Source organism: Triticum urartu, chromosome 2A, assembly GCF_056163025.1.
Source record: "Triticum urartu cultivar PI428250 chromosome 2A, HENAU_Tu73, whole genome shotgun sequence".
Taxonomy (NCBI): domain Eukaryota; kingdom Viridiplantae; phylum Streptophyta; class Magnoliopsida; order Poales; family Poaceae; genus Triticum; species Triticum urartu.
Genome location: NC_141874.1, coordinates 49,673,450 through 49,698,389, shown reverse-complemented (window position 1 = coordinate 49,698,389; position 24,940 = coordinate 49,673,450).

Sequence of the window (24,940 nt, the reverse complement as noted above, 5' to 3'; positions counted from 1 at the left end):
CGCATTCAAATTCTTCTGTGATGTATTCGGAGAAGGAACCCGCCTTGCAATGCCAAAGACAATACTGCGCGCCGGACTCATCGTCATTGAAGCTTGGTTCAGGGGCTACTGAGGGAGTCCTGGATTAGGGGGTCTCCGGACAGCCGGACTATCTCCATTGGCCGTACCGTTAGACTATGAAGATACAAGATTGAAGACTTCGTCTCGTGTCCGGATGGGACTCTACTTGGCGTGGAAGGCAAGCTAGGCAATACGAATATGGATATCTCCTCCTTTGTAACCGACCTTGTGTAACCCTAACCCTCTGCGGTGTCTATATAAACCGAAGGGTTTTAGTCCGTAGGACAACAATCACAACATACAATCATATACCATAGGCTAGCTTCTAGGGTTTAGCCTCTCTGATCTCGTGGTAGATCTACTCTTGTACTACCCATATCATCAATATTAATCAAGCAGGACGTAGGGTTTTACCTCCATCAAGAGGGCCCGAACCTGGGTAAAACTTCGTGTCCCCTGCCTCCTGTTACCATCCGGCCTAGACGCACAGTTCGGGACCCCTACCTGAGATCCGCCGGTTTTGACACCGACATTGGTGCTTTCATTGAGAGTTCCGTTGTGCCGTCGCCACCAGGAAGGATGTCTCATCTCATCTTTAAAGACAGCACTATCACTGAGGGAGCTTTGGCTATCGGCCAAACTCTCCAGCTAGGTGGTTTTCTTACGACCGCTTGTTCGGCCGCTGCACCGACGATGACTTCTCGGGCATCGAAATCAATCTTCACGTCAACTCGGAACTCGCCGAGCAGTTAGATCCAATGGAGCTCTCTTCCATGAACGAGCTCTTGGATCGCATCGCCGCCCTGGGAGTCGCTACAGAGTACGATCAGATTGGGCCTAAACCCGATCTGAGAGAGATTAACTCTCCCCAGGTCACCCATCACGTTGCAGTGGTGGAGGAACAATGCGGCAACCCTTCATCTATCTTAAGGACTAGCTATGTCCGGATTCCCGATCCCTCCAAGCCGGATACCCGCGGAGGGGAGGACGTCACTCAAGGCCTGAACCTAGATTCAGGCAGTGGGCCAGATTTATCAGAAAACATCCAAGAATCCAAACTTTCGATTTTGGAAACTCCTTGGCCCCTGAGTCTCAGATCGGGTGAGGATTCGGATTCAATTCCACCCACCCACCCAAACATACGCGATCTATCCCAAATTAGGCAAGAGCCTGAAGAAACAGTACAGCATTACTGGTCCAGATTCCTCCTAGTCATGAACAGGATAAAGGACTGCCGCGAGGAAGACGCAATTTCATTCTTTTGCAATAATTGCACGGACAAGGGAATCCTCAATGCCATAAGTCGCCGCAAAATTACACGCTTTGCCAACTTGGTGTCCATAGTACGAAAGTACTGTGCGATGGAAAGCGCCTGGAAAACCGAAATAAAATTTTGGGATAATCCGGCCCTGAATACAAACCCAGTCTGAAATAAAAGGGTGCATTATCACAATACACCTGGGTTAACTACCAAAAAGCAAAAGCCCTCAATGGGGCAAGGAACCGTACTGGAGGGATGGCTCAATGGACCCTGCAAAATTCATAGTACAGCGGATGCAATACCAACGCACAGCCTTAGAGCATGTTGGATACTCCGGCAGGTGGCCAAAAGTGGTGAGGATCTACTCCTCCCAAAAACCACAGAGCACCATCCCGCGGACAACAATACGGTGTTAACGGTCTTTGAGACCTTCGCATCAAATAATAGACGCAAGCGAGCACTCCGCAGCATGGCCGAAATCTGCCACATAGCAGAAATAAATCCTTGGAGTGACACGGCTATTACCTTCAATGCCAGTGACGAACCCAAATTATGAATAGCCCGAGCACCAGCCGCACTGGTCCTCAGTCCAATCGTGGACGGCTTTCGACTCACCAAGGTACTCATGGACGGCGGCAGCGGATTAAACCTCATCTATGAGGAAACTCTTCAAAAGATGGAAATAGACTGGAGCCGCATTGAGCACAGTAGCACAACCTTTTGAGGAATCATCCCCAGTCAGGAAGCACGCTGTGCCAGGAAAATCACACTAGATGTGGTATTCGGCACGCCAGATAATTACAGGTCCGAAGAAATTACATTCCAAGTGGCCCCGTTCAGCAGCGGATACCACGCTCTACTAGGGCGGGAGGCGTTTACAACCTTCCAAGCCATACCCCATTACGGGTACATGAAGCTCAAAATGCCCGGGCCCAACGGAATCATCACTCTTGCTAGTGATCCGGACATAGCACTCTGTGCCGAAAATAAGACAGCCGCACTGGCCCTCGAGGCACTATCTGAAGCCCTAGCGGCCGAGGAACTAACTGCGCTGCGCTCCACGGTGAGCAGAAATGATGTGATACTCAATAAAAGATCCAAGTCCACCTCCTTTAAACCGGCGGACGAAGTAGTCAAATTCCAAGTCCATCCAACGGACCCTACAAAAACAGCTTCCATCGGGGCACAATTAAACCCTGATGTCGACGCCGCACTGCGAGAGTTCCTACGCAAGAACTGGGACATTTTCGCCTGGCACCCTTCAGACATGCCAGGAATCCCACGCAGGCTGGCTGAGCACAGCCTAAATATCCTAAAAGGATTCAAGCTAGTCAAGCAGGCTCTTCGACATTTCTCCGAGCCTAAGAGACAAGCCATGGGAGAGGAACTAGCCAAGCTATTGGAGGCCGGATTCATCAGAGACATAAAACATCCGGACTGGCTAGCAAACCTGGTGATGGTACCAAAGAATGACAAATCCTGGCGCTTGTGCATCGATTTTAAGGACCTTAACAAGGCCTGCCCAAAGGATCCCTTCCCCCTCCCCCGCATCGATCAAATCATCGATGCTACCGCAGGACACGATTCATTGTGTTTCCTCGACGCATACTCCAGCTACCATCAAATTAAAATGGCGAAGCCAGACCAAGCCGCAATGGCATTCATCACACCATACAGCCCATTTTGCTTCAACATAATGCCCTTCGGGCTCAAAAACGCCGGCGCAACATATCAGCGCATGATTCAGACATATCTGGCAAACCAGATCGGCAAAACAGTGGAGGCATACGTGGACAACGTGGTCGTTAAAACCAAGCATGTCGAAACTCTAGTAGACGACTTGAGGCTCACATTCGACAACCTCCGAACATATGACATCAAGCTCAATCCAGAAAAATGCATTTTCGGCGTACCAGCCGGAAAGCTCCTGGGATTCATTGTCTCCGGTAGATGTATTGAAGCTAATCCGGCCAAAATCCGAGAGTTGTCACAGTTGGCTACCCCAACAGACCTCAAATAAATACAAAAATTGACTGGATGTGTGGCGGCTCTAAGCCGCTTTATCTCCCGCTTGGGAGAAAAGGCATTACCCCTTTATCGCCTCCTCCGGCGCACCGAACACTTCGAGTGGACGGATGCCGCCTCGGCCGGACTCAACGAAATAAAAGCCATATTGGCAACAAACCCAGTCATGGCCGCGCCAAACATTGGCGAATCAATGCTATTATACATTGCGGCAACTCATCAAGTAGTAAGCGCAGTGCTCGTCGTCGAGCGAGAAGCGGACGGACACAAATTCCCCCTTCAAAAGCTGGTTTACTATGTGTCCAATGTACTTACTCCGTGCAAATCACGGTACCCGCATTATCAAAAGATAGCGTACGCGGTATTTATGGCATCCCAGAAGCTGCGACACTACTTTCAAGAGTGTTCGAGAACGGTAGCCTCGGAAGTACCACTTAACGATATTATAAACAACCGCGACGCGATGGGCCGGATTGCCAAATGAGCCATTGAGCTCCTCCCGTTCGACATAACCTACAAGCCACGGCGAGCTATCAAGTCGCAAGTTTTGGCTGACTTCGTCGCTGAGTGGACGGAAGCCGAACTCCCTAAAGAGTACGGCACATATTCAAACTGGATCATGCACTTCGACGGCTCCAAAATGTTGGCTGGTCTGGGGGCTGGCGTCATTTTGACGTCCCCAACAGGAGATACCGTCCAATACATACTACTGATAATGTATACGGACTCCAACAACGCAGCTGAATATGAGGCCCTTCTACATGGTCTCCGGATGGCAGTATCTATGGGCATTCAACGCCTGGAGGTGCGCGGGGATTCGAACCTCGCGATATCCCAAATAAATGGAGACTTCGATGCCAAAGATCTGAAAATGGCAGCTTATTGCAACGCCGTCCTAAAAATGTTAGCTCGGTTCGAGGGGCTCGAATTTCACCATGTGGCTCGGGAAAACAATCAGGCGGCGGATATCCTCGCCCGCATCGGCGCAAAACGCGACGTGGTCCCTCCCAACATATTTCTGGAACGGCTCTTCAATCCATCCGTAGCATGGGAAGGGGACACCGGTAACAACAGTCCGGACCCGGCCAAAATACCCGATACCGAACCCTCTGACACAATCGGAGGCTCCGCCACCGAAATAACACAATCAGCCCACGAAATCATGGCCATTATTGCCCCGTGGACAGAACCATTCCTGGCCTACCTAACTAGACAGGAACTTCCGGAGGAACAAAATGAGGCACGCTGCATAGTGCGGCGATCCAAGGCCTACAGGGTCCATGAGGGAGAATTGTACAAAAAAAGTGCCACCGGAGTCCTTCAAAGGTGCATCTCCGAAGAGGAAGGCGGATCCTTTTGGCAGAAATTCACGCCGGACTCGGCGGTCATCACGCCGCAGCCCGGGCTCTTGTAAGCAAGGCCTTCCGTACAGGATTCTATTGGCCAACGGCACGGGCAGATGCACATGACTTGGTCCAACGTTGCGCCGGTTGCCATCTCTTTGCAAATCAAAGCCACATGCCACCCACCGCCCTCCGGACAATCCCCATTACATGGCCCTTCGCGGTCTGGGGGCTTGACATTGTTGGACCCCTTAAAGGGGAAACCCACAAGAAAAAATACTTATTGGTCATGGTGGACAAATTCACCAAATGGATAGAGGCTAAACCGGTTAAAACAGCCGAATCCGGACCAGTGATAGATTTCATATCCGGGGTTGTACACCATTACGGCGTCCCCCACCGCATCATCACTGATAACGGCACGAATTTCACGGCCGACGAGGTAAAACTCTGGTGCAGCAAAATGGGCATCAAGCTTGATTACGCTTCAGTCTATCACCCACAAACCAACGGCCAAGTCGAACGAGCAAATGGTCTTATAATGAGCAGCATTAAACCCAGATTAGTGCGCTCCTTAACGGAGTCTGACACGCATTGGGTAGAGGAGCTCGACTCCGTACTCTGGGGGCTGCGGACCACGCCGAATCGTAGTACCGGATATACACTGTTTTTTATGGTGTACGGCGCAGAGGCAGTCCTGCCCTGTGACATAATTCATGACTCACCTCGAGTGCGCATGTACGAAGAAAGAGAAGCCGAGCTCGATCGGCAGGACAGTCTGGACACTCTGGAGGAAGAGCACGACATAGCCAAAGCCCGTTCTGCATTTTACCAGCAACAGGCTCGCAGATACCAAAGTAGAGAAGTATGGGCCAAAACTTATAACGTTGGCGAACTAGTTCTAGGGCTGCCGGATAAGAAAAAGAACAAGCTCGAGCCCAAATGGGAAGGTCCCTTCATTATCGACCAAGTTCTGACCGGTGGAGCGTACCGACTGCGGGATGCATCGACTAGTAGACTTGAGCCGAACCCATGGAACGCAGCCAGGCTTCGAAGATTCTACGCTTAGCACCGGACTTTGTGTTAGTCCCCTCCCTTTGTCCATTTTCTGCATATGCATCATCTGTCTTGTTTCCCTTTACTTTCTTTTATTCCTCTAGGCCTTCAAGGGTCACCTTGTGCCTCACTCGTACATTACAGATGCGCTAGCCGCACTCTTCATACCTGGGGGCTTCTTTCACAGAAGCTTAAATTATTTACCCGGGCCTCACGCCCAACACATGTGTTATACTTCCGCATGTACCTTTTTTCACCATTATATGCACCGATATGACTTAAGTTTTGGCCAAGCTGGGTTGCCTGGCTCTTGTATTTATGCCCTACGTTCCCGTTAATTCGGCTAGGGAATAAGGGGAGCACCTCTGCGATTGTTACCGACGGGTCAGCCGGACGTGTACCTCAGACTGGGTGAAACCGAAAGCTAGCGTTCTTAAGAGAATATTCGGTCGGTGAACAAAAGATGACTTTTATTTATTATCCATATCTGCCCCCAGATGTTTTTTCTGCGCTTCTTGTCACAGTCCGGACATGCACTTTAGGGCATGCCTACCCAGGGAAAGGAACCCTTAAGGAACTATTCTCTCTGGAAGATGTTTCTTACTACCCATGTAATATAATATAACTAGTTGGGCACTTGTCTTATAAAGCACTAATGGCCCCTACGCCTGGTCTCCATGCATGCCCCGGTTCTTACATAACCGAGAGGGTATTCGGATACACTCCGGACTGTCGGGTCCCGAGGTTGAAGCGAAAAGGTACGCCATGACAAACGATCTACAATCCGGCTAGAAGGCATCATACATGTCACTTTAAAATTACATAGTCAATTTGACTGGTTGAATTCCTCTTCAATGCCATCCAATAGGCTGTCTAGTCTACAGTCCTGTTGGGAATACTTTGCGGCCAATTCTACTTGGCCGTACACTAAACTCATAGGGATCTCCCTACCATCAGGCCCCACAGGTCTGACTTCGGCCATGTGGTTCGGGTCAGCCTTCGTGTACCGTGTCTTCACCATTGCCCAGGCTTCCCTGGCGCCCTGACGGCAGGCCGATATCTTCCATAATCGGAAGCGCCTCCGTGCTCCCTTCAGCTTTTCTGCAAGCTCTCCAAGGCCTTCGGGTATGGAGACGGACGGCCACAAGGCCTGGGCGACGCCTTGCATCACCTGCCGAACTCGTTCGTGCAACTGTGCGAGCTCGGGAAGAAGATCACCCGTTGAACAAGGCTTCTCCTCGGCAGGACGACCTGTTAGCATACCTACAGACATAACTCTGTCAGCCAGCTTCCTCGCCGAACTCTTTTTCAAAGTTCATTCAAGCACTTACTAAATATGCCGCATCAAAGCCGCCGATTCTCCTTAACAGAGTCCGACAGTTGGGCACGAACATCTTTTAGTTCCATGCCCAGCTTGGTGTTGGCATCTTGGAGATCATTCTTCTCCTGCCTCACCCTCGTAAGAATGCTCTCACCAGCCTTCAGCTGGCGTATGAGCTATTGCTTGTCCGGATTTACTCCAGCGTCATCTACAATTTTATCGTCAGATCGTCATATACGCCGCATTCTAATATGATACTTATCATTCAAAGGATATGTTACCAGAGGGGGTCTCTTTGGGCTCCCCTGCTGCGCCAGTGCGGCCTGAAGTTGGGATTTGCACTCTTCCAGCTCCTGGGACAGTTGAGTATTCTTTTCTGTAAGAACCTGCATAACAAATGATCCTTAAATCAGTTATCCTAACTGTTTCAAGTATCAGGGGCTACTGATATATATAATCATCAAATTTTTTCACCCATATGTCTTTTGCATACTGCTCCGTGACTCTGGCTAGACCATTTTGAGCGGCACGGAGGTGCGCGTCTCCCAAGTTGAAGGCATCCAATGCCTCTTGGGAGAAACAAGCGTCACGAAGGACAGTCCGGCGACGCCTGTGGTTCATGGCACTTTCCACCTCGGAATGGGTGGCGGACAGTTTATCCACATCCTCTGTCGGAGGAGCACCCGACGCCCGCCTTGTATTCGTTCCCGCCTCTGAATCCGGCCTTGGAGCCTGGCTTGTGGAGGCGCGATTGGTAGCCTCTCCTGGTATAGTCCGGCGAGTGCTCTTTTTCCTGGAAAAAGGCATGGGAGTTAACATGCCTCTGAAAATAATATCTTGTAATAAAGACAGTGCGCCGTACCGCTGCGCCGGTGTCTCAATCCGGACTGCGGATCTTTTCAGCCTGCCTGGCCTCGCGGCCCCTTGTTGGCTAGTTGCCACAGGCTCGGCCTTCTTCCCCGAGAACCTCCCCTACAAAACACGGCTGTTATACGGCAATCAAAAAAGCGCAAGGATGAATCCCTTTTTAAATGCTGGGACTTCGGTTTCAGTCACCTATGAGGCTGGAACTAGCCCGGGGTAATCGGTCGTAATGGCCACCAAGGCGTTGTCATTACTCCATTGGTAAAATACCCCGTCGATTAGCTCCACAGATATGTCCGGATCCTCCTGGGAGGCCGGGTCAAGGGATCGTCCAGGGTCCTCGGGTTGTGGAGGAGGGCTGTTTATCTCCTTTACTGCCTGGCGCAGCTCCTGTGATGAAACCGCTAGAATGAATACTTAACTACGGGAATACGAAATGGATGGGTGATAAAAAGTCTCCGCTTACCCAGCTCGAAGGATTGTACATGGAAAATTCGCCCTGCGGATTGACATGAAGGAATTCCTCCTCTTCTACCTTGTATAAAGTGGATAAGATCTTTATTAGATCGGCAGCCGATCCCAGCCCTTTGCGGCCGTGGCGGGTGGCGTCATCCTCCCCATTGAAATCCCACATGGGGTGGCCTCTATACTGAAGCGGCTGCACCCCCCGCATGATGCATGTGGCCATGACCTCGATCATGGTCAATCCGGATCGAGCTAAAAAACTTATCCGGCTCATCAGGTAAAGAATGTCCATGTCATCTTCCTCCAGGGAGCTCCGTGGACGCCAGCACCAGCGCTTCTTCAAAGGGGTGTTGTCAAACTCCGAAAGGCCGATCCGAATAGGGTCCGGGAGTGGGACGTCTTCTATATAAAACCATTCTGAAGGCCAGTCTTCGGATGTCTTCTTCGGGGTCCCGGACAGGCATCCGGTCCCGGCAATACGCCACACTTCGGCTCCGCCCACTTGATATATTGATCCCTTCTTAGAACGGGGCACAAGGCAGAACAGCTTCTTCCATAGAGCGAAATGAGCCTCACAGCCCAAAAACAACTCGCAAAGGGCTACGAATCCCGCGATATGTAGCAGGGAGGCAGGCGTAAGGTTGTGCAAGTGGAGGCCGTAGAACTCCAGAAGCCCCCGGAGAAACGGATGAATTGGGAATCCGAGCCCCCTTACCAAATAAGGGATAAGGCATACCCGCTCTCCCTTAGAGGGATTGGGACGGCTCTCCGCTTGCTCTCCGCCATTGTAGGTGGCAAGCCCGGCTCGAACCGGGACCAGGTACGCTGGGGGAAGAAATCCCTTGGACTGAAGCATCACCAATTTGCTGTGCGGGATGGAACATCTCTCCCAATATCCCAGCTTGGAGCTAGGGGTGCGAGAGGAGGAGCTGCGTCAACCGGCCATGATGGAATGGATCTCTGTCGGGTGCGCTCCGATGAAGGCTCGCCAAGGGGGGGTGTGATTTGGATCTGAATCCTCGTCTTTTTAAATAGGCGGCTCATTCACACAGCTAGGGGGGTAAATATGAAAACACCCTCGCTCTTCACATTCGCTCGACACGTGGAAAGTGGCCATTATTGGGCATGGAAGTCGAGGAGTACAAACATTCACAAGAAACCGGACATTATTTCGACAGGTACATAGAATTTGGGGAGGAACCCGCCTTGCAATGCCGAAGACAATACTGCGCGCCGGATTCATCATCATTGAAGCCTGGTTCGGGGGCTACTAAGGGAATCCTGGATTAGGGGGTCTCCGGACAGCCGGACTATCTCCATTGGCCGGACTGTTAGACTATGAAGATACAAGATTGAAGACTTCGTCTCGTGTCCGGATGGGACTCTACCTGGCGTGGAAGGCAAGCTAGGCAATACGTATATGGATATCTCCTCCTTTGTAACCGACCTTGTGTAACCCTAACCCTCTCCGGTGTATATATATACCGAAGGGTTTTAGTCCGTAGGACAACAATCACAACATACATCATACCATAGGCTAGCTTCTAGGGTTTAGCCTCTCTGATCTCGTGGTAGATCTACTCTTGTACTACCCATATCATCAATATTAATCAAGCAGGTTGTAGGGTTTTACCTCCATCAAGAGGGCCTGAACCTGGGTAAAACTTCGTGTCCCCTGCCTCCTGTTACCATCCGGCCTAGACGCACAGTTCGGGACCCCCTACCCGAGATCCGCCGGTTTTGACACAGACATTGGTGCTTTCATTGAGAGTTCCTCTGTGTCGTCGTTGTTAGGCTTGATGGCTCCTACTATCATCGATAGCGATGCGGTCCAGGGTGAGACTTTTCTCCCCGGACAGATCATCGTATTCGGCGGCTTTGCACTGTGGGCTAATTCGCTTGGCCATCTGGAGCAGATTGAAAGCTACGCCCCTGGTGAGGGAGTCCTAGATTAGGGGGTGTCCGGATGGCCGGACTATACCTTCAGCCGGACTCCTGGACCATGAAGATACAAGATTGAAGACTTCGTCCCGTGTCTGGAAAGGGACTTTCCTTGGCGTGGAAGGCAAGCTTGGCGATACGGATATGCAGATCTCCTACCATTGTAACCGACTTGTGTAACCCTAACCCTCTTCGGTGTCTATATAAACCAAAGGGTTTTAGTCCGTAGGACAACATACACAACAACAATCATACCATAGGCTAGCTTCTAGGGTTTAGCCTCTTCGATCTCGTGGTAGATCTACTCTTGTACTACCCATATCATCAATATTAATCAAGCAGGACGTAGGGTTTTACCTCCATCAAGGGCCCGAACCTGGGTAAAACTTCGTGTCCCTTGCCTCCTGTTACCATCCGGCCTAGACGCACAGTTCGGGACCCCCTACCCGAGATCCGCCGGTTTTGACACCGACATTGGTGCTTTCATTGAGAGTTCCTTTGTGTCGTCGCTGTCAGGCTTGATGGCTCCTACGATCATCGATAGTGATGCGGTCCAGGGTGAAACTTGTCTCCCCAGACAGATCTCTGTCTTCGGCGGCTTTGCACTGCGGGCCAATTCACTTGGCCATCTGAAGCAGATCGAAAGCTATGCCCCTGGCCGTCAGGTCAGAATTGGAAGTTTAAACTACACGGCTAACATCTGCAGGGACTTGATCTTCCTCGGATTCGAGCCACTGCCGAGTGCGCCGCACTGCCACGACGAGCATGATCTAGCTCTGCCGCCTAACAGTGCCCTGAAGGCCGCACCCGCATCGGCTTCGACCCTTAATTTGGAGCCAACCGCGCCGATCGAGGATGGGTGGTTGGACGCCGCCTCGGGGGCTGCGATCCTAATGGCGATCGAGCTGAACACCAGCCCCGCACTCCGTGAGACTCATGATTCCAAGGAGCCGGACTCCTCTCCGGACTCCGAACCATTCGCACCTCTGCCGATCGAATCCGATTGGGCGACGATCATGGAGTTTACTGCCGCGGACATCTTTCAGCACTCGCCCTTTGGCGATATTATAAAATCACTGAAGTCTCTCTCTTTATCAGGAGAGCCCTGGCCAGACTACAGTCAGCGATATTGGGATGCATACGATGAAGAAATTCAAAGCCCACCCATCACCCACTTTGTAGCCACTGTCGACGATTTAACCGACATGCTCGACTTCGACTCCGAAGAAATCGACGGTATGGGCGCCGATGAAGGAGACGATGAAGAACCAGCGCCTATTGGGACCTGGAACGCCACCTCGTCATATGACGTATACATGGTGGACGCACCAAAAGATGACGACGAGGAGCGGAAGGACGCACCAAAGGCTTGTTCCCTCGAAAAGCAGTCAAAGCGGCGACGCAAGCGCCGCCCCAAATCCCGCCTCGACAGAAATAGAGATCACACAGACCTAGCGCTGGAGCAAGGCGAACCGTTGCCGGACAAAGGCAATCCGGATAATCAAACCGAACAAACAAATCCTATCAAGGATAATGGTCTGGACGAGATAACGCCGGACAGACACACGGAGCAGCAGACTGCCCGTAAAAGGCTTGTTGCCACCGCGAGGAGTCTGAAAAAGCAGAAGCAAAGGCTCAAGGCTGCGCAAGACACACTCCAAATCAGATGGAGTAAAATACTCAACACTGCAGCAAGGTACGGCGACAATCACCCCTCCAAGAGCTACCCAAAGCGGAAGCTGCTACCCGAATTCGATGAGGAAGCCTCAGAACCCCCACAACCAAATATCAACGCAGCCACCTGGTCGGATAGACGAACCCTCTACCAACACAGAGCGGCATACAACGCAACCCATGCGAGGGCTCGCACCCAAAGGACGATGCAACAAGATCCATCTATGGACCACGCAAGCGCGCCCCAGCATACAATGCAACACAACAAACATCCGAACAACGCGGTACACCCAGCTATAGCGGTGCCGCACACCCCCTATGTTTCACCGATGAGGTGCTGGACCACGAATTTCCAGAGGGATTCAAGCCCATAAACATAGAGGCATACGACAGAACAACAGACCCTGGGGTCTGGATTGAGGACTACATCCTTCATATCCATATGGCTCGAGGAGATGATCTCCATGCCATCAAGTACCTACCCCTCAAGCTCAAAGGGCCAGCTCGTCACTAGCTCAAAGGCCTCCCCGAAAGCTCCATTGGAAGTTGGGAAGAGCTCGAAGATGCCTTTCGGGCAAATTTTCAAGGGACTTATGTCCGACCTCCGGATGCGGACGATTTGAGTCACATAACTCAACAGCCTGGAGAGTCAGCCCGAAAGCTTTGGAACAGGTTTCTTACTAAAAAAGAACCAGATTGTCGACTGTCCGGACGCCGAAGCCTTGGCAGCTTTCAAGCATAGCGTCCGTGATGAATGGCTCGCCAGACACCTCGGCCAAAATAAGCCGAGAACGATTGCCGCATTAACAAACCTCATGACCCGCTTTTGCGCGGGTGAGGACAGCTGGCTAGCCAGATGCAGCACCAGCGACCCCAGTACATCTGAAGTTAGAGATGGAAACGGGAAATCACGGTGCAACAGCAATAACAAACGCCGAAATAAAGAAGACAGCACGAAGGGCACGGCAGTAAATGCCGGATTCAAAAGCTCTCGGCCAGGTCAAAAGCCGCCCCCTAATGGCACCAGGGATGAATTGTCCAGCCTCAACAAAATTCTGGACCAAGTATGTCAGATTCATAGTACCCCTGGTAAACCTGCTAATCATACCCACAGAGAATGTTGGGTCTTCAAGCAGTCCGGCAAGCTCAACGCCGTACACAAGGGGGAGGATACACCAAGTGAAGACGAGGACAAGCCCCCCAAGCAAGACACAGGGGAACAAAAGAAATTTCCACCATAAGTCAAAACAGTAAACGTGTTACACGTAATCAAGGGAAAAAACAACGCGACACTCCCAGGAAAATATACCCAAGTGCCTGTCACCACGAAGTCCTGCCACTGGTCATCTCAACCGATCACTTTCGACCATCGCGATTACTCAGCAAGTATCCGACACGCAGGATGGGCTTCCCTGGTATTAGACCCAGTAATTGGCGGATATCACTTCACAAGAGTCTTGATGGACGGCGGCAGTAGCCTAAACCAAATATATCAGGATACAATCCACGGGATGGGGTTAGACCCAACACAAATTCGCCATAGCAATACTACCTTTAAAGGAGTAACGCCAGGCCCAGGGGCTCGTTGTACGGGCTCCCTCCTACTACAAGTTATATTCGGCTCCCCCGATAACTTCCGTCGCGAGCATTTAACTTTCCACATCGCTCCGTTTCAAAGTGGCTATCAAGCACTGCATGGACGCGAAGCTTTCACTCGCTTTAATGCAATACCACACTACGCCTCCCTCACACTCAAGATGCCCGGTCCACGTGGCATCATTACAGTGCACGGAAATATCAAGCGATCTCTATGCGCCGAAGAGAGTGAGGCTGCCTTGGCAGCCGCACACTAAAGGCGCCCGGACAAGCGAAAGCATCCAATAGGTCGTCAAGACCTCAGACACAACTAATCAAATCTGGCGCCGCTATTTATACCGAATAAGTGGTCACACCCCTATTTATCAATACAAGGGGCTCAACGCGCGCAGACAAGTGGCAATTTCTTATCATCTTGAATTATACATGGTTTCTTTAAAAACTATCTTTTTGCACGACAACTTTTTCACTTAACCTCCTCTCTTTTACAGACGATCATCATGCTACACCCGTCCAGGATACGGCACAACAGAGACACAGGCGCAGACGTGCAGCAGGGACTCGCTCCAAGGATTCTTTTCAGATTAAGACCCTGTGTAAACCTTTTTTACTGTCTCTTGTTGATACATATCCACCGTTGAGAAGGATGCTGACGTCTTGGCATGTGGCCACGCCAGAACAATGCATGTACCTGGACACAAGGGGCTTATTAAAAAGGCCATTATTTAGGCCCGGATTATACCACAAAGACCGAATACCTTAGGGAGTGTTCGGCGTCGCGAGTTTGGCCCTATATGCATCAGCTCCGAATCATTGTCTTTGGTCAAATGTTGGGTTTGCCCGGCTCCTGTGTTTTGGTGCCTTATGTTCCGCTTTACCGGCTAAGGTAGCACCAGGAGAACTGCTGCGATTGTGCCCTGGTTCATCCGGACGAGCACCTCAGTAGAGAAAGCCAAAAATTGACTGTCATGATATAGCGTGAGACTGGTCAACCACTCGATGACCTGTGGGAATGTTAGAATTCCTCTGCCTTAACGAAGGGCCGTTTTCCAGCCAGGCATGTACGCACCCCGGAAGCGGGAGAGTGCGGAGCCACCAGGGGCTATCTAGTAGCCCCACTGTCAAACTCCTATGGCTAAGTGAAAGTGCTAAAGCATTATAGTCCGGTTGCCTCACTCGCTCCGCTATCACCTCCTTAATAGGACCAAGACGTTGGGTTAAGTGTGAACGCGTGTTTTTGCGAGCACCTCTACATTATATGCGTGGGGGTTGAAGCCGGCGACTGCAATCTTTCAGGTTATACACATGTATACATAAGCGGCCGCCCAGGAGGCATCATATTACTTTCAGGCAAAAGTATAAAAATAGCCTTATAAAAATTTATAAAAGCGTTTCGCTTACAATGATATTACATATCACTCAAACATAATATTTTTTGAGCACTGGGTCTCTATCAAACGGGCACCCTCAAGAACTTCTTCAAAGTAGTGCTCAGCAGCCTTTTGACCTATGGCCGAATCCCGCGCTGCAACATTGGTAGCATCCATCTCTGCCCAGTATGCCTTAACACGGGCAAAGGCCATCCGTGCACCCTCTATGCACGCCGACCTCTTCATCGCATTAATGCGCGGCACCACGTCAAGGAACTGCTGCACCAAGCTAAAATAGTTGTTCAGTTTTGACCTTTCCGGCCATAGCTGATCCACAACAGACCTCATGGAGAGTCCGGACAACCTATTTAGTTCGGCCCATTCGGCTAATTGGTCAGTAAATGAAAGTGGACGCTCGGGAGAATGGAATTGTTTCCAAAACAGCCAGTCTACTTCACGGTCCGTCTGACCCTGGAAGTACTTGGCCGCATCGGCAGCGCTCGCCGCCAAATCCATATACACATCCTCCGAACTCCAGAGCCGATCCAGAGGGGCATACCGTGGATCTCCGAACTTCCTCCGCAACATAAAGGATTTCCCAACTACAATATCCCCGGCTTCCCGCAGCTCCTCCTTCTTTGCCCTCATAGCAGAGTGGAGGTCCTTTCTCGTCGCAACAGCCTTCTCAAGGTCCGATGCCTTCGCTTGGTTTTCCTTTTCAAGAACCCGGCAACGGTCGGTGGCGGCTTTTAATTCTATGGCCATCTTGGCCATCTTGTCTCGGCTCTCGCCATGCACGGCCTTCTCGGCTTGCAACTCTTCGGCCACCTTCAAAGCAGCCGCATTACCCAACCTCGCTTGTTCCTTGGCTCGGGCAAGTTCTACTCGCAAGGCTTCAACAGTGGCAGCTCCATCTGCAGTCACAACATATTAAAGATACTGGCATCATGCTGCTCTTCCTATGTGGCGTTTACCAGATAATGACACTTACCCTGTGCCTCGTCAAGCCTTTTGTTAACAAGCTTGATGTCGGCGTCTGCCGCATCCAACTGCCGTTCTAAATGGGCAAACTCGCTAGTCCGGCTAGCCACCGGAGCTTCCATCACTGCACATAGAGGCAGTATGGTTATTACCTGGGAATATGATCCTCTGTTCATCGTCGTTTCCGACGACAACCAGAGTCTCAGGGGCTACTATCTACATAGGGCACACCTAGCATGTGCCGGACTATCGTACATTCTTTTACGTACCTCAAAGCCTGTCAGTAGACTCATAAAAGCTTCATGCAATCCGCTTTCGGCGGATGATATTCTCTCCATCACCGTATTCATCAGCACACGGTGTTCATCTGAGATGGCTGCTCGCCCCACCAACTCCCTCAGAACATCCGATCGCACACTAGATGGTGCCGGACTCTTTTGTCTGCTTTCTTCGGGAGCCGGACACTGGGAGCTTCGGGGGCCAATGGGGTTATCTTCTGGCCTCACCGGACTCGGAGAGGCCCTCCGTGACGACACTTCAGGGTCGCCCGCTTCCGGAGCGGAGGAGTCCGGAGGAGGCGTTTCGCTCTCCATCGTCTCTAGAAGAAGATCCCCCGAAGACAAGCTCATTTGAGAGGGGCTAAGGCCCGAACTGCAAAGACATATGCGGTGGTTATTTTCTCAGAAGAAAAAGAGGGCATATCTGTACTATTAAAGTATTTCGGGTCACTTACGACTCACGGGAGAATTGATCCCCCCGCGGACTTTGTGCGGCAACAGCGCCCCCCAAGGTAGGACCCTCTGTGGGAGACTTCTTCCCCGTTTGGAAGCTTCAGCTTCCGAATCCCCGGGCACGGTCCTTTTCCTCTTCTGGTCGTCTTCCTTCATGGAGACACTCGCTCCCTCGGTTAGAATGGGCAGCGTTGGGGGCCCGCATCCGCCCGTATTATCCTCCACAGTATCTTCCTCCAAGGGCTCTGGGCGAGGTGCGGTCTGGAGCATCTTTTCCAATACCAGATTTTCCAAACCCTCAGGGAGGGGGGCCGAACACCGAATCAACTTCGCCTTTGTTAGCCAGTCCTGGTCAAAAAGCGAACCCTCGGAAATAACTTCGTAACAAAGGAGAGATAGTATGTTCGGCCGAAAGATGCCTTACCTGTTCGGCGGCGCGGTTACTACTCAGGCCCACGTCCTCGGTGATTTCCGGACACTCCACCTGAGGTCCGAAGAATGACTTGTACATCTCCTCGTGCGTCAGGCCGAGAAAATTTTGAATGACACGCGGTCCCTCGGGATTGAACTCCCACAGGTGAAGAGGTCGGCGTTTGCAAGGCTGGACTTGACGAACCAGCATAACTTGTATTACCGCAACCAAACTGAAATCTCCATTGAAGAGATCTCGGATGCGGCTTTGCAGTATAGGCACATCCTTGGCTGGACCCCAGCTCAGACCTCTGCTGATCCATGACATCAGTCGTGGTGGAGGGCCCGAGCGGAAAACAGGGGCGGCCGCCCACTTGGCACTTCTAGGAGCCGTGATGTAGAACCACTCCTGTTGCCACAATTCAGACACCTCTAGGATGGAACCTTTGGGCCACGGAGCTCCCGTCATCTTGCGTATTGAGGCACCTCCACACACTGCATGTTGCCCCTCGATCATCTTCAGCTTTACTTCAAAGGTCTTGAGCCATAGGCCAAAGTGAGGGGTAACCCAGAGGAAGGCCTCGCACACGACTATAAATGCCGTGATATGAAGAAAGGAGTCCGGAGCTAGATCATGGAAGTCTAGCCCGTAATAAAACATCAAACCCCTGACGAAAGGATCCAGAGCAAGGCCTAGACCTCGGAGGAAGTGGGAGACGAACATGATGTTCTCGTTGGGTTCGGGGGTGGGGACGGCCTGCCCTCGGGGAGGCAGCCGATGCAAAATCTCGGCGGTCAGATATCTGGCCTCCCTCAACTTTTTGATGTCTTCTTCCGTGACGGAGGAGGGCACCCATCGGCCTTGAAGGCTAGATCCGGACATGACTGAAGGTTCGGAGCACCTGGCCTGAACTTTGGGCATTTGAGCTTGAGGTGGGGGAAGGATTCGATTGATCACGGGAGGGAAAAATAAAAGCCTTGTCCCTTTATAAAGAGGGTGAATATCAAGCATCCTCTCCATGTCCGTTTGGACTTGCCTATAATCTAGGAGTCCTAGAAGCGGTTGGGTTACCCACGCCCGTATTGATGAGAATCCCAGAATAAGGGGACACGATCTCTGCTTTAACAAGACGTGCCAAGGAAACCGCCTCGCATGACGCGCTGAGGTGGGATAATGAAACGACTCGGATAAAGGCTTGGCCGTGGTGTGTCAGACTACGGAATACGTCAGCAGATTAGATTTGTGTAAATGTTATTCTCTCTATGGCAATATGTGGAAACTTATTTTTGCAGATCCGGACACTATCTTTGTGTTCAAAATCTTCTATGAAGTACTTGGAGGAGGAACCCGCCTTGCAATGCCGAAGACAATCTGCACGCCGGACTCGTCGTCATTGAAGCCTGGTTCAGGGGCTACTGAGGGAGTCCTGGATTAGGGGGTGTCCGGATGGCTGGACTATTCCTTCGGCCGGACTCCTGGACCATGAAGATACAAGATTGAAGACTTCGTCCCGTGTCCGGAAAGGGACTTTCCTTGGCGTGGAAGGCAAGCTTGGCGATACGGATATGCAGATCTCCTACCATTGTAACCGACTTTGTGTAAACCTAACCCTCTCCGGTGTCTATATAAACCGAAGGGTTTTCGTCCGTAGGACAACATACACAACAACAATCATACCATAGGCTAGCTTCTAGGGTTTAGCCTCTTCGATCTCGTGGTAGATCTACTCTTGTACTACCCATATCATCAATATTAATCAAGCAGGACGTAGGGTTTTACCTCCATCGAGAGGGCCCGAACCTGGGTAAAACTTCGTGTCCCTTGCCTCCTGTTACCATCCGGCCTAGACGCACAGTTCGGGACCCCCTACCCGAGATCCGCCGGTTTTGACACTGACACCTAGCCATCAGGTCAGATTTGGAAGTTTGAACTACACGGCCGACATCCGTGGAGACTTGATCTTCGACGGATTCGAGCCACAGTCGGGCACGCCGCACTGTCGCGATGGGTATGACCTAGCTCTGCCGCCGAACAGTACCCCAGAGGCCGCGCCCACATCAGTCCGACCCTTAGCTCGGAGCCAACTGCGCCAATCAAGGACGGGTGGTTAGACACCGCCTCAGGAGCTGCAGTCTCAAAGGCGATCGAGCCAAACACCAGCATAATCCTCTGCGCAGCCCGTGACACCAAGGTGCCGGACCCTTTTTCAGACTCCGAACCACCCGCGCCCCTGCCAATCGAATCCGATTGAGCGCCGATTATGGAATTCACCGCCGTAGATATCTTTCAGCACTCGCCCTTTGGCGACATTCTGAATTCACTAAGGTCTCTCTCTTTGTCAGGAGAGCCCTGGCCGGATTATGGCCAACAGGATTGGGATGCGGACGATGAAGAAATTCGAAGTCCACCCACCACCCACTTAATAGCCACTGTCGATGACTCAACCGACATGCTCGACTTCAACTCCGAAGATATCGACGGTATGGACGGCGATGCGGCAGGCGAAGAGGAACCACCGCCCACAGGGCGCTGGACGTCCACTTCATCATATAACGTATACATGGTGGATACACCAAAAGAAGACGACGATGAGGAACGGAAGGACGCACCGAAGGCTTGTTCCCTCGAGAAGCAGTCAAAGCAGCGGCGCAAGCGCCGCCCCAAATCCCGCCTCGGCGGAAATAACGATCATACAAACCCAGCGTTGGAGCAGGGCGAACCACTACCGGACCACTGCAATACGGAGAATCAAACCGAACAAACCAATTCTGTCAAAGATAATAGTCCGGGCAACATAACGCCGGACAGGAACCCGGAGCAGCAGAATTCCCGTCAAAGGCTTGTTGCCACCGCGAGGAGTCTGAAAAAGCAGAAACAAAAGCTCAAGGCTGCGCAAGACACACTCCAACTCAGATGGAGTAAAGAACTCAACACAGCAGCGAGGTACGGCGACAATCGCCCCACCAAGAGCTACCCAAAGCGGAAGTTGCTACCTGAATTCGAGGAGGAGGCCTTAGACCCCCCACAAACAAAAATCAAAACAGCCACCTGGCCGGATAAATGACCTCACGGCCAACATCGAGCGGCACACAACGCCACTCACAAGCCAATACGCTATCCACGCGACGGCTCGCACCAAAAGGACGGCACAACCAGATCCATCTATGGACCACGCAAGCGCGCCCCAGCATACAATGTAACACAACAAACATCCGAACGACGCGGTACACCCAGATACAGGGGTGCCGCACACCCCCTATGTTTCACCGATGAGGTGCTGGACCATGAATTTCCAGAGGGATTCAAACCCGTAAACATAGAGGCATACGACGGAACAACAGACCCTGGGGTCTGGATTGAGGATTATATCCTCCATCTCCATATGGCTCGAGGAGATGATCTCCACGCCATCAAGTACTTACCCCTCAAGCTCAAAGGGCCAGCTCGTCACTGGCTTAAAGGCCTCCCCGAAAACTCCATTGGAAGCTGGGAAGAGCTCGAAAACGATTTTCGGGCAAATTTCCAAGGGACTTATGTCCGACCTCCGGACGCGGACGATTTGAGTCATTTAACTCAACAGCCCGGAGAGTCAGCCCGAAAACTTTGGAACAGGTTTCTTACCAAAAAGAACCAAATAGTCGACTGTCCGGACACTGAAGCCTTGGCAGCTTTTAAGCATAGCGTCCGTGATGAATGGCTCGTCAGACACCTCGGCCAAGAAAAGCCGAGAACAATGGCAGCATTAACAAGCCTCATGACCCGGTTTTGCGCGGGTGAGGACAGCTAGCTAGCCATATGCAGCACCAGCGACCCTAGTACATCTGAAGTTAGAGATGGAAACGGGAAATCACGGCGCAACAGCAGTAACAAACGCCGGAATAAAGAAGATAGCACGAAGAGCATGGCAGTAAACGCCGGATTCAAAAGCTCTCGGCCAGGTCCGCAAAAGCCGCCCTCTAAAGGCGCCAGAGATGAACTGTCCAGCCTAAACCAAATTCTGGACCAAATGTGTCAGATCCATAGCACCCTGGTAAACCTGCTAATCATACCCACAGAGAATGTTGGGTCTTCAAGCACTCCGGTAAGCTCAACGCCGTACACAAGGGGGAGGATACACCAAGCGAAGACGAGGATGAGCCTCTCAAGCAAGACACTGGGGAACAAAAGAAATTTCCACCAGAAGTCAAAACAGTAAACGTGTTACACGTGATCGAGGGAAGAAACAAAACGGCACTCCCCGAAAAATATGCCCAAGGGCCTATCACCGCGGAGTCCTGCCACTGGTCGTCTCAACCGATCACTTTCGACCATCATGATTACTCATCAAGTATCCAGCGTGCAGGATGGGCTGCCCTCGTCTTAGACCCAATAATTGACGGATATCACTTCACACGAGTCCTGATGGACGGTGGCAGTAGTCTAAACCTGATATATCAGGATACAATCCGCGAAATGGGGATAGACCCAACAAAAATTTGCCATAGCAGTACTACCTTTAAAGGAGTAACGCCAGGCCCATGGGCTCATTGAACGGGCTCCCTACTGCTAAAAGTTATATTCGGCTCCCCCGATAACTTCTGTAGCGAACATTTAACCTTCCACATCGCTCTATTCCAAAGTGGCTATCAAGCACTACTCGGACACGAAGCTTTCGCTCGCTTTAATGCAATACCGCACTACACTTCCCTCACACTCAAGATGCCCGGTCCACGTGGCATCATTACTGTAAACGGAAAAATTAAGCAATCTTTGCGCGCCGAAGAAAGTGCGGCTGCCTTGGCAGCCGCACACTAAAAACGGCCTCACCAACTAAATCATTTAACAGGTCGTCAAGACCTCGGACACGGTTAGACGAGTCCGGCACAGCTATATGTAATTCGTACCAGATCAATGGTCACACCCCTATACAAGGGGCTCAACGCGCGCAGACAAGTGGTAATTTTTTTACACATCTTGAATTATACTTGGTTCCCTTAAAAACTATCCTTTTGCACGACAACTTTTTCACCTAAGTTCCTCTCTTTTATGGATGATCATCGTGCTACACCCGTCCAGGATACGGCACAACGGAGACACAGGCGCAGACGTGCAGCAGGGACCCGCTCCAAGGATTCTTTTTAGATTAAGACCCTGCGTAAACCTTTTTTACTGTCTCTTGTTGATACATATTGAAAGTGCGTTATATCGACTAGAGGGGGGGTGAATAGGCGATTTTTATGAAAGTCTTCAAAACTTGGGAGTTCTGAAGACAAACAGTGAAGATTATGCCTATTACTATGCAGCGGAAGTTAGATTACACTAGCCCAGCCATGGTCATGTATTCACAGAGTGAAAGCACAGTGACAAACAGCTTCAGTGTAATAAGGATCAAGTGGGAAGAAGTTAAGAAGCCACGCAGATCATGCATTCACGTTGTGAAGACAAATGATAAAGCAAGCATGCAATGACTTCACAATAAGTAACAGTAAGGGAAGGAAGTGAAGATGAAACCAGTGACTCGTTGAAGACAATGATATGTTGGACCAGTTCCAGTTGCTGTGACAACTGTACGTCTGGTTGGAGCGGCTAGGTATTTAAACCTTAGGACACACAGTCCCGGACACCCAGTCCTGAACACACAGTTCAGGACACCAAGTCCTCACCGTATTCTCCTTGAGCTAAGGTCACTTAGTCCTCACCCAATCACTCTGGTAAGTCTTCAAGGTAGACTCCCAAACCTTCACAGACTTTGTTCACTGGCAATCCACAATGTCTCTTGGATGCTCTGAACGCGACGCCTAACCGTCTGGAGGATTCACAGTCCTCAAGTGTAATAAGTCTTCAGATCACACAGACAAGAAGACTCAAGTGATGCCCAATTTACTCTGGCTCTGGGTGGTTAGGGCTTTTCTCCTCACTAGGAATTTTCTCTCAAAGGCTTCGAGGTGGGTTGCTCTCAAACGACAAAAGCCGTGCACTGAAATCTGAGCAGCCAACCGTTTATGGTTGTGGGGGTGGGCTATTTATAGCCACTTGGCAACCCGACCTGATTTGTCCGAAATGACCCTGGGTCACTAAGGAACTGACACGTGTCTCAACGGTCAGATTTTGAACTCTCATGGCAACTTTACTTGGGCTACAAGCAAAGCTGACTTGTTTTCACTCATTGTCTTCACTCGAAGACATAGGTTTTTGATTTAGGCATCACTTCAGTCATTCTGACTGGTTCTCTTGGACCCCACTTAACAGTACGGTGGTTCCTATGACTCAACAAGAATAAAAAGAACTACGAAGGATCTAAGTCTTCGAGTTCCATAGGCTTCATAACGTGTCTTCTGTTGTCATAGTCTTCAATTTGAATATCTTCATATACCACCTTTGTCTTCAATGTCTTCATACATTTTTAGGGGTCATCTCTGGTAGTAAAACCGAATCAATGAGGGACTTCTACCTGTGTTTTCCTGCAATTCTCACAAACACATTAGTCCCTCAACTAGGCTTGTCGTCAATACTCCAAAACCAACTAGGGGTGGCACTAGATGCACTTACAATCTCCCCCTTTTTGGTGATTGATGACAAACTAGTTGAAGTTTTCAACGGGGAATATAAAGTGTGAAGTTTGTAAAGGAATTGTCTTCATAAGTTGCAAGAGCTCCCCCTGAAGATGTGCATATAAGTTAATTTGCTTTTGGAATGCAAATGCACATGGCAGGTTGTACTTGTGGAGATCAGCTTCAGCTTATGATGACAATCCACTATGCATGTGAAAGTATATGAAGATAATGACATGCATAATGGAAAATGGACGTCTACAGAATGAGATGAGTGCGGAATTTATCGTCGCACATGCGGAATTTATCTTCGCAAACAGAGTGGTAAACAAGTAGCAGACGACCATCGAGTTTTAGTGTTTACAACTCAAAAGAACCAAATGAAGCAAAAACAAGAGTTGTAAACACGAAGCAAAGTATAACAAAACAAGGCACCCGCCCGTGTTGACCCGCTTGAAGACTATAAACATCATATGCTTCTCCCCCTTTTGTCAGGAATGACCAAAAAGGTATGAAGACATAGAGTTTTCTACACGTTCCCAGGCGCAGCAGGGTCGGTGGAGTTGTTTGGTGGTGCTGAGCTTTGAGGTGCTGAGGCGGGTGGTGGTGAAGTAGCATCATCATCTTCATCAATGATCCTCGCAGTGACGGTGGCAGCAGATGAGGAATACTCAGAGTCTTCAAGTGACGGTGTGTTGCGCATCACAGCCCTCCTAGGAGGTGTGGTGTCAAATTTGAAGCGCTCTGTGAAGCCATCCTCTTCAAGTTCAGCTTCAGTGCAGATCATTGAGAGCCCTTTCCACGTACGACGGCAAGTCTCATGTGTAACAAAGGCATTCTTGGTGGCCAGGTTTCAAAGACGATTGACATCCACCAAGAGGCTCTTCATCTGACGTTTCAGCCAGTCGTGATGCCTATCTTGCTTTTGGTGAAGGGCCACAAGAAGCTCTCGGTCAGTGAGGACACGAGCATGCTTCTTGGGTCTTGGAGCGTTTGTGCTATCTGTGGCTTCAGTTGATGCTGGTGCACGTGTAGTGCCAGCCATCGGATAGACCCTGGACATGGCTTCAACACCTTCAACATTCTGCGTGAAGCTCTAGTGTTCGGCATTCTGAAGACTTATTGGTTGCTTGGCAGGCTCAGGGTATATTGCTTCAGCAGAGATATCCACATCTGGCAGGAAGATGCGATGGTTTCGGGCTGAGGGCTGATACGAAATTGTAGAGTGTAGTTTGATCAGCCTCATCACCCAAGGGGCATAGATTTTTAGACCAAATAAGTCCGAGCCTGACGCAGCAAGTTGTCGTATG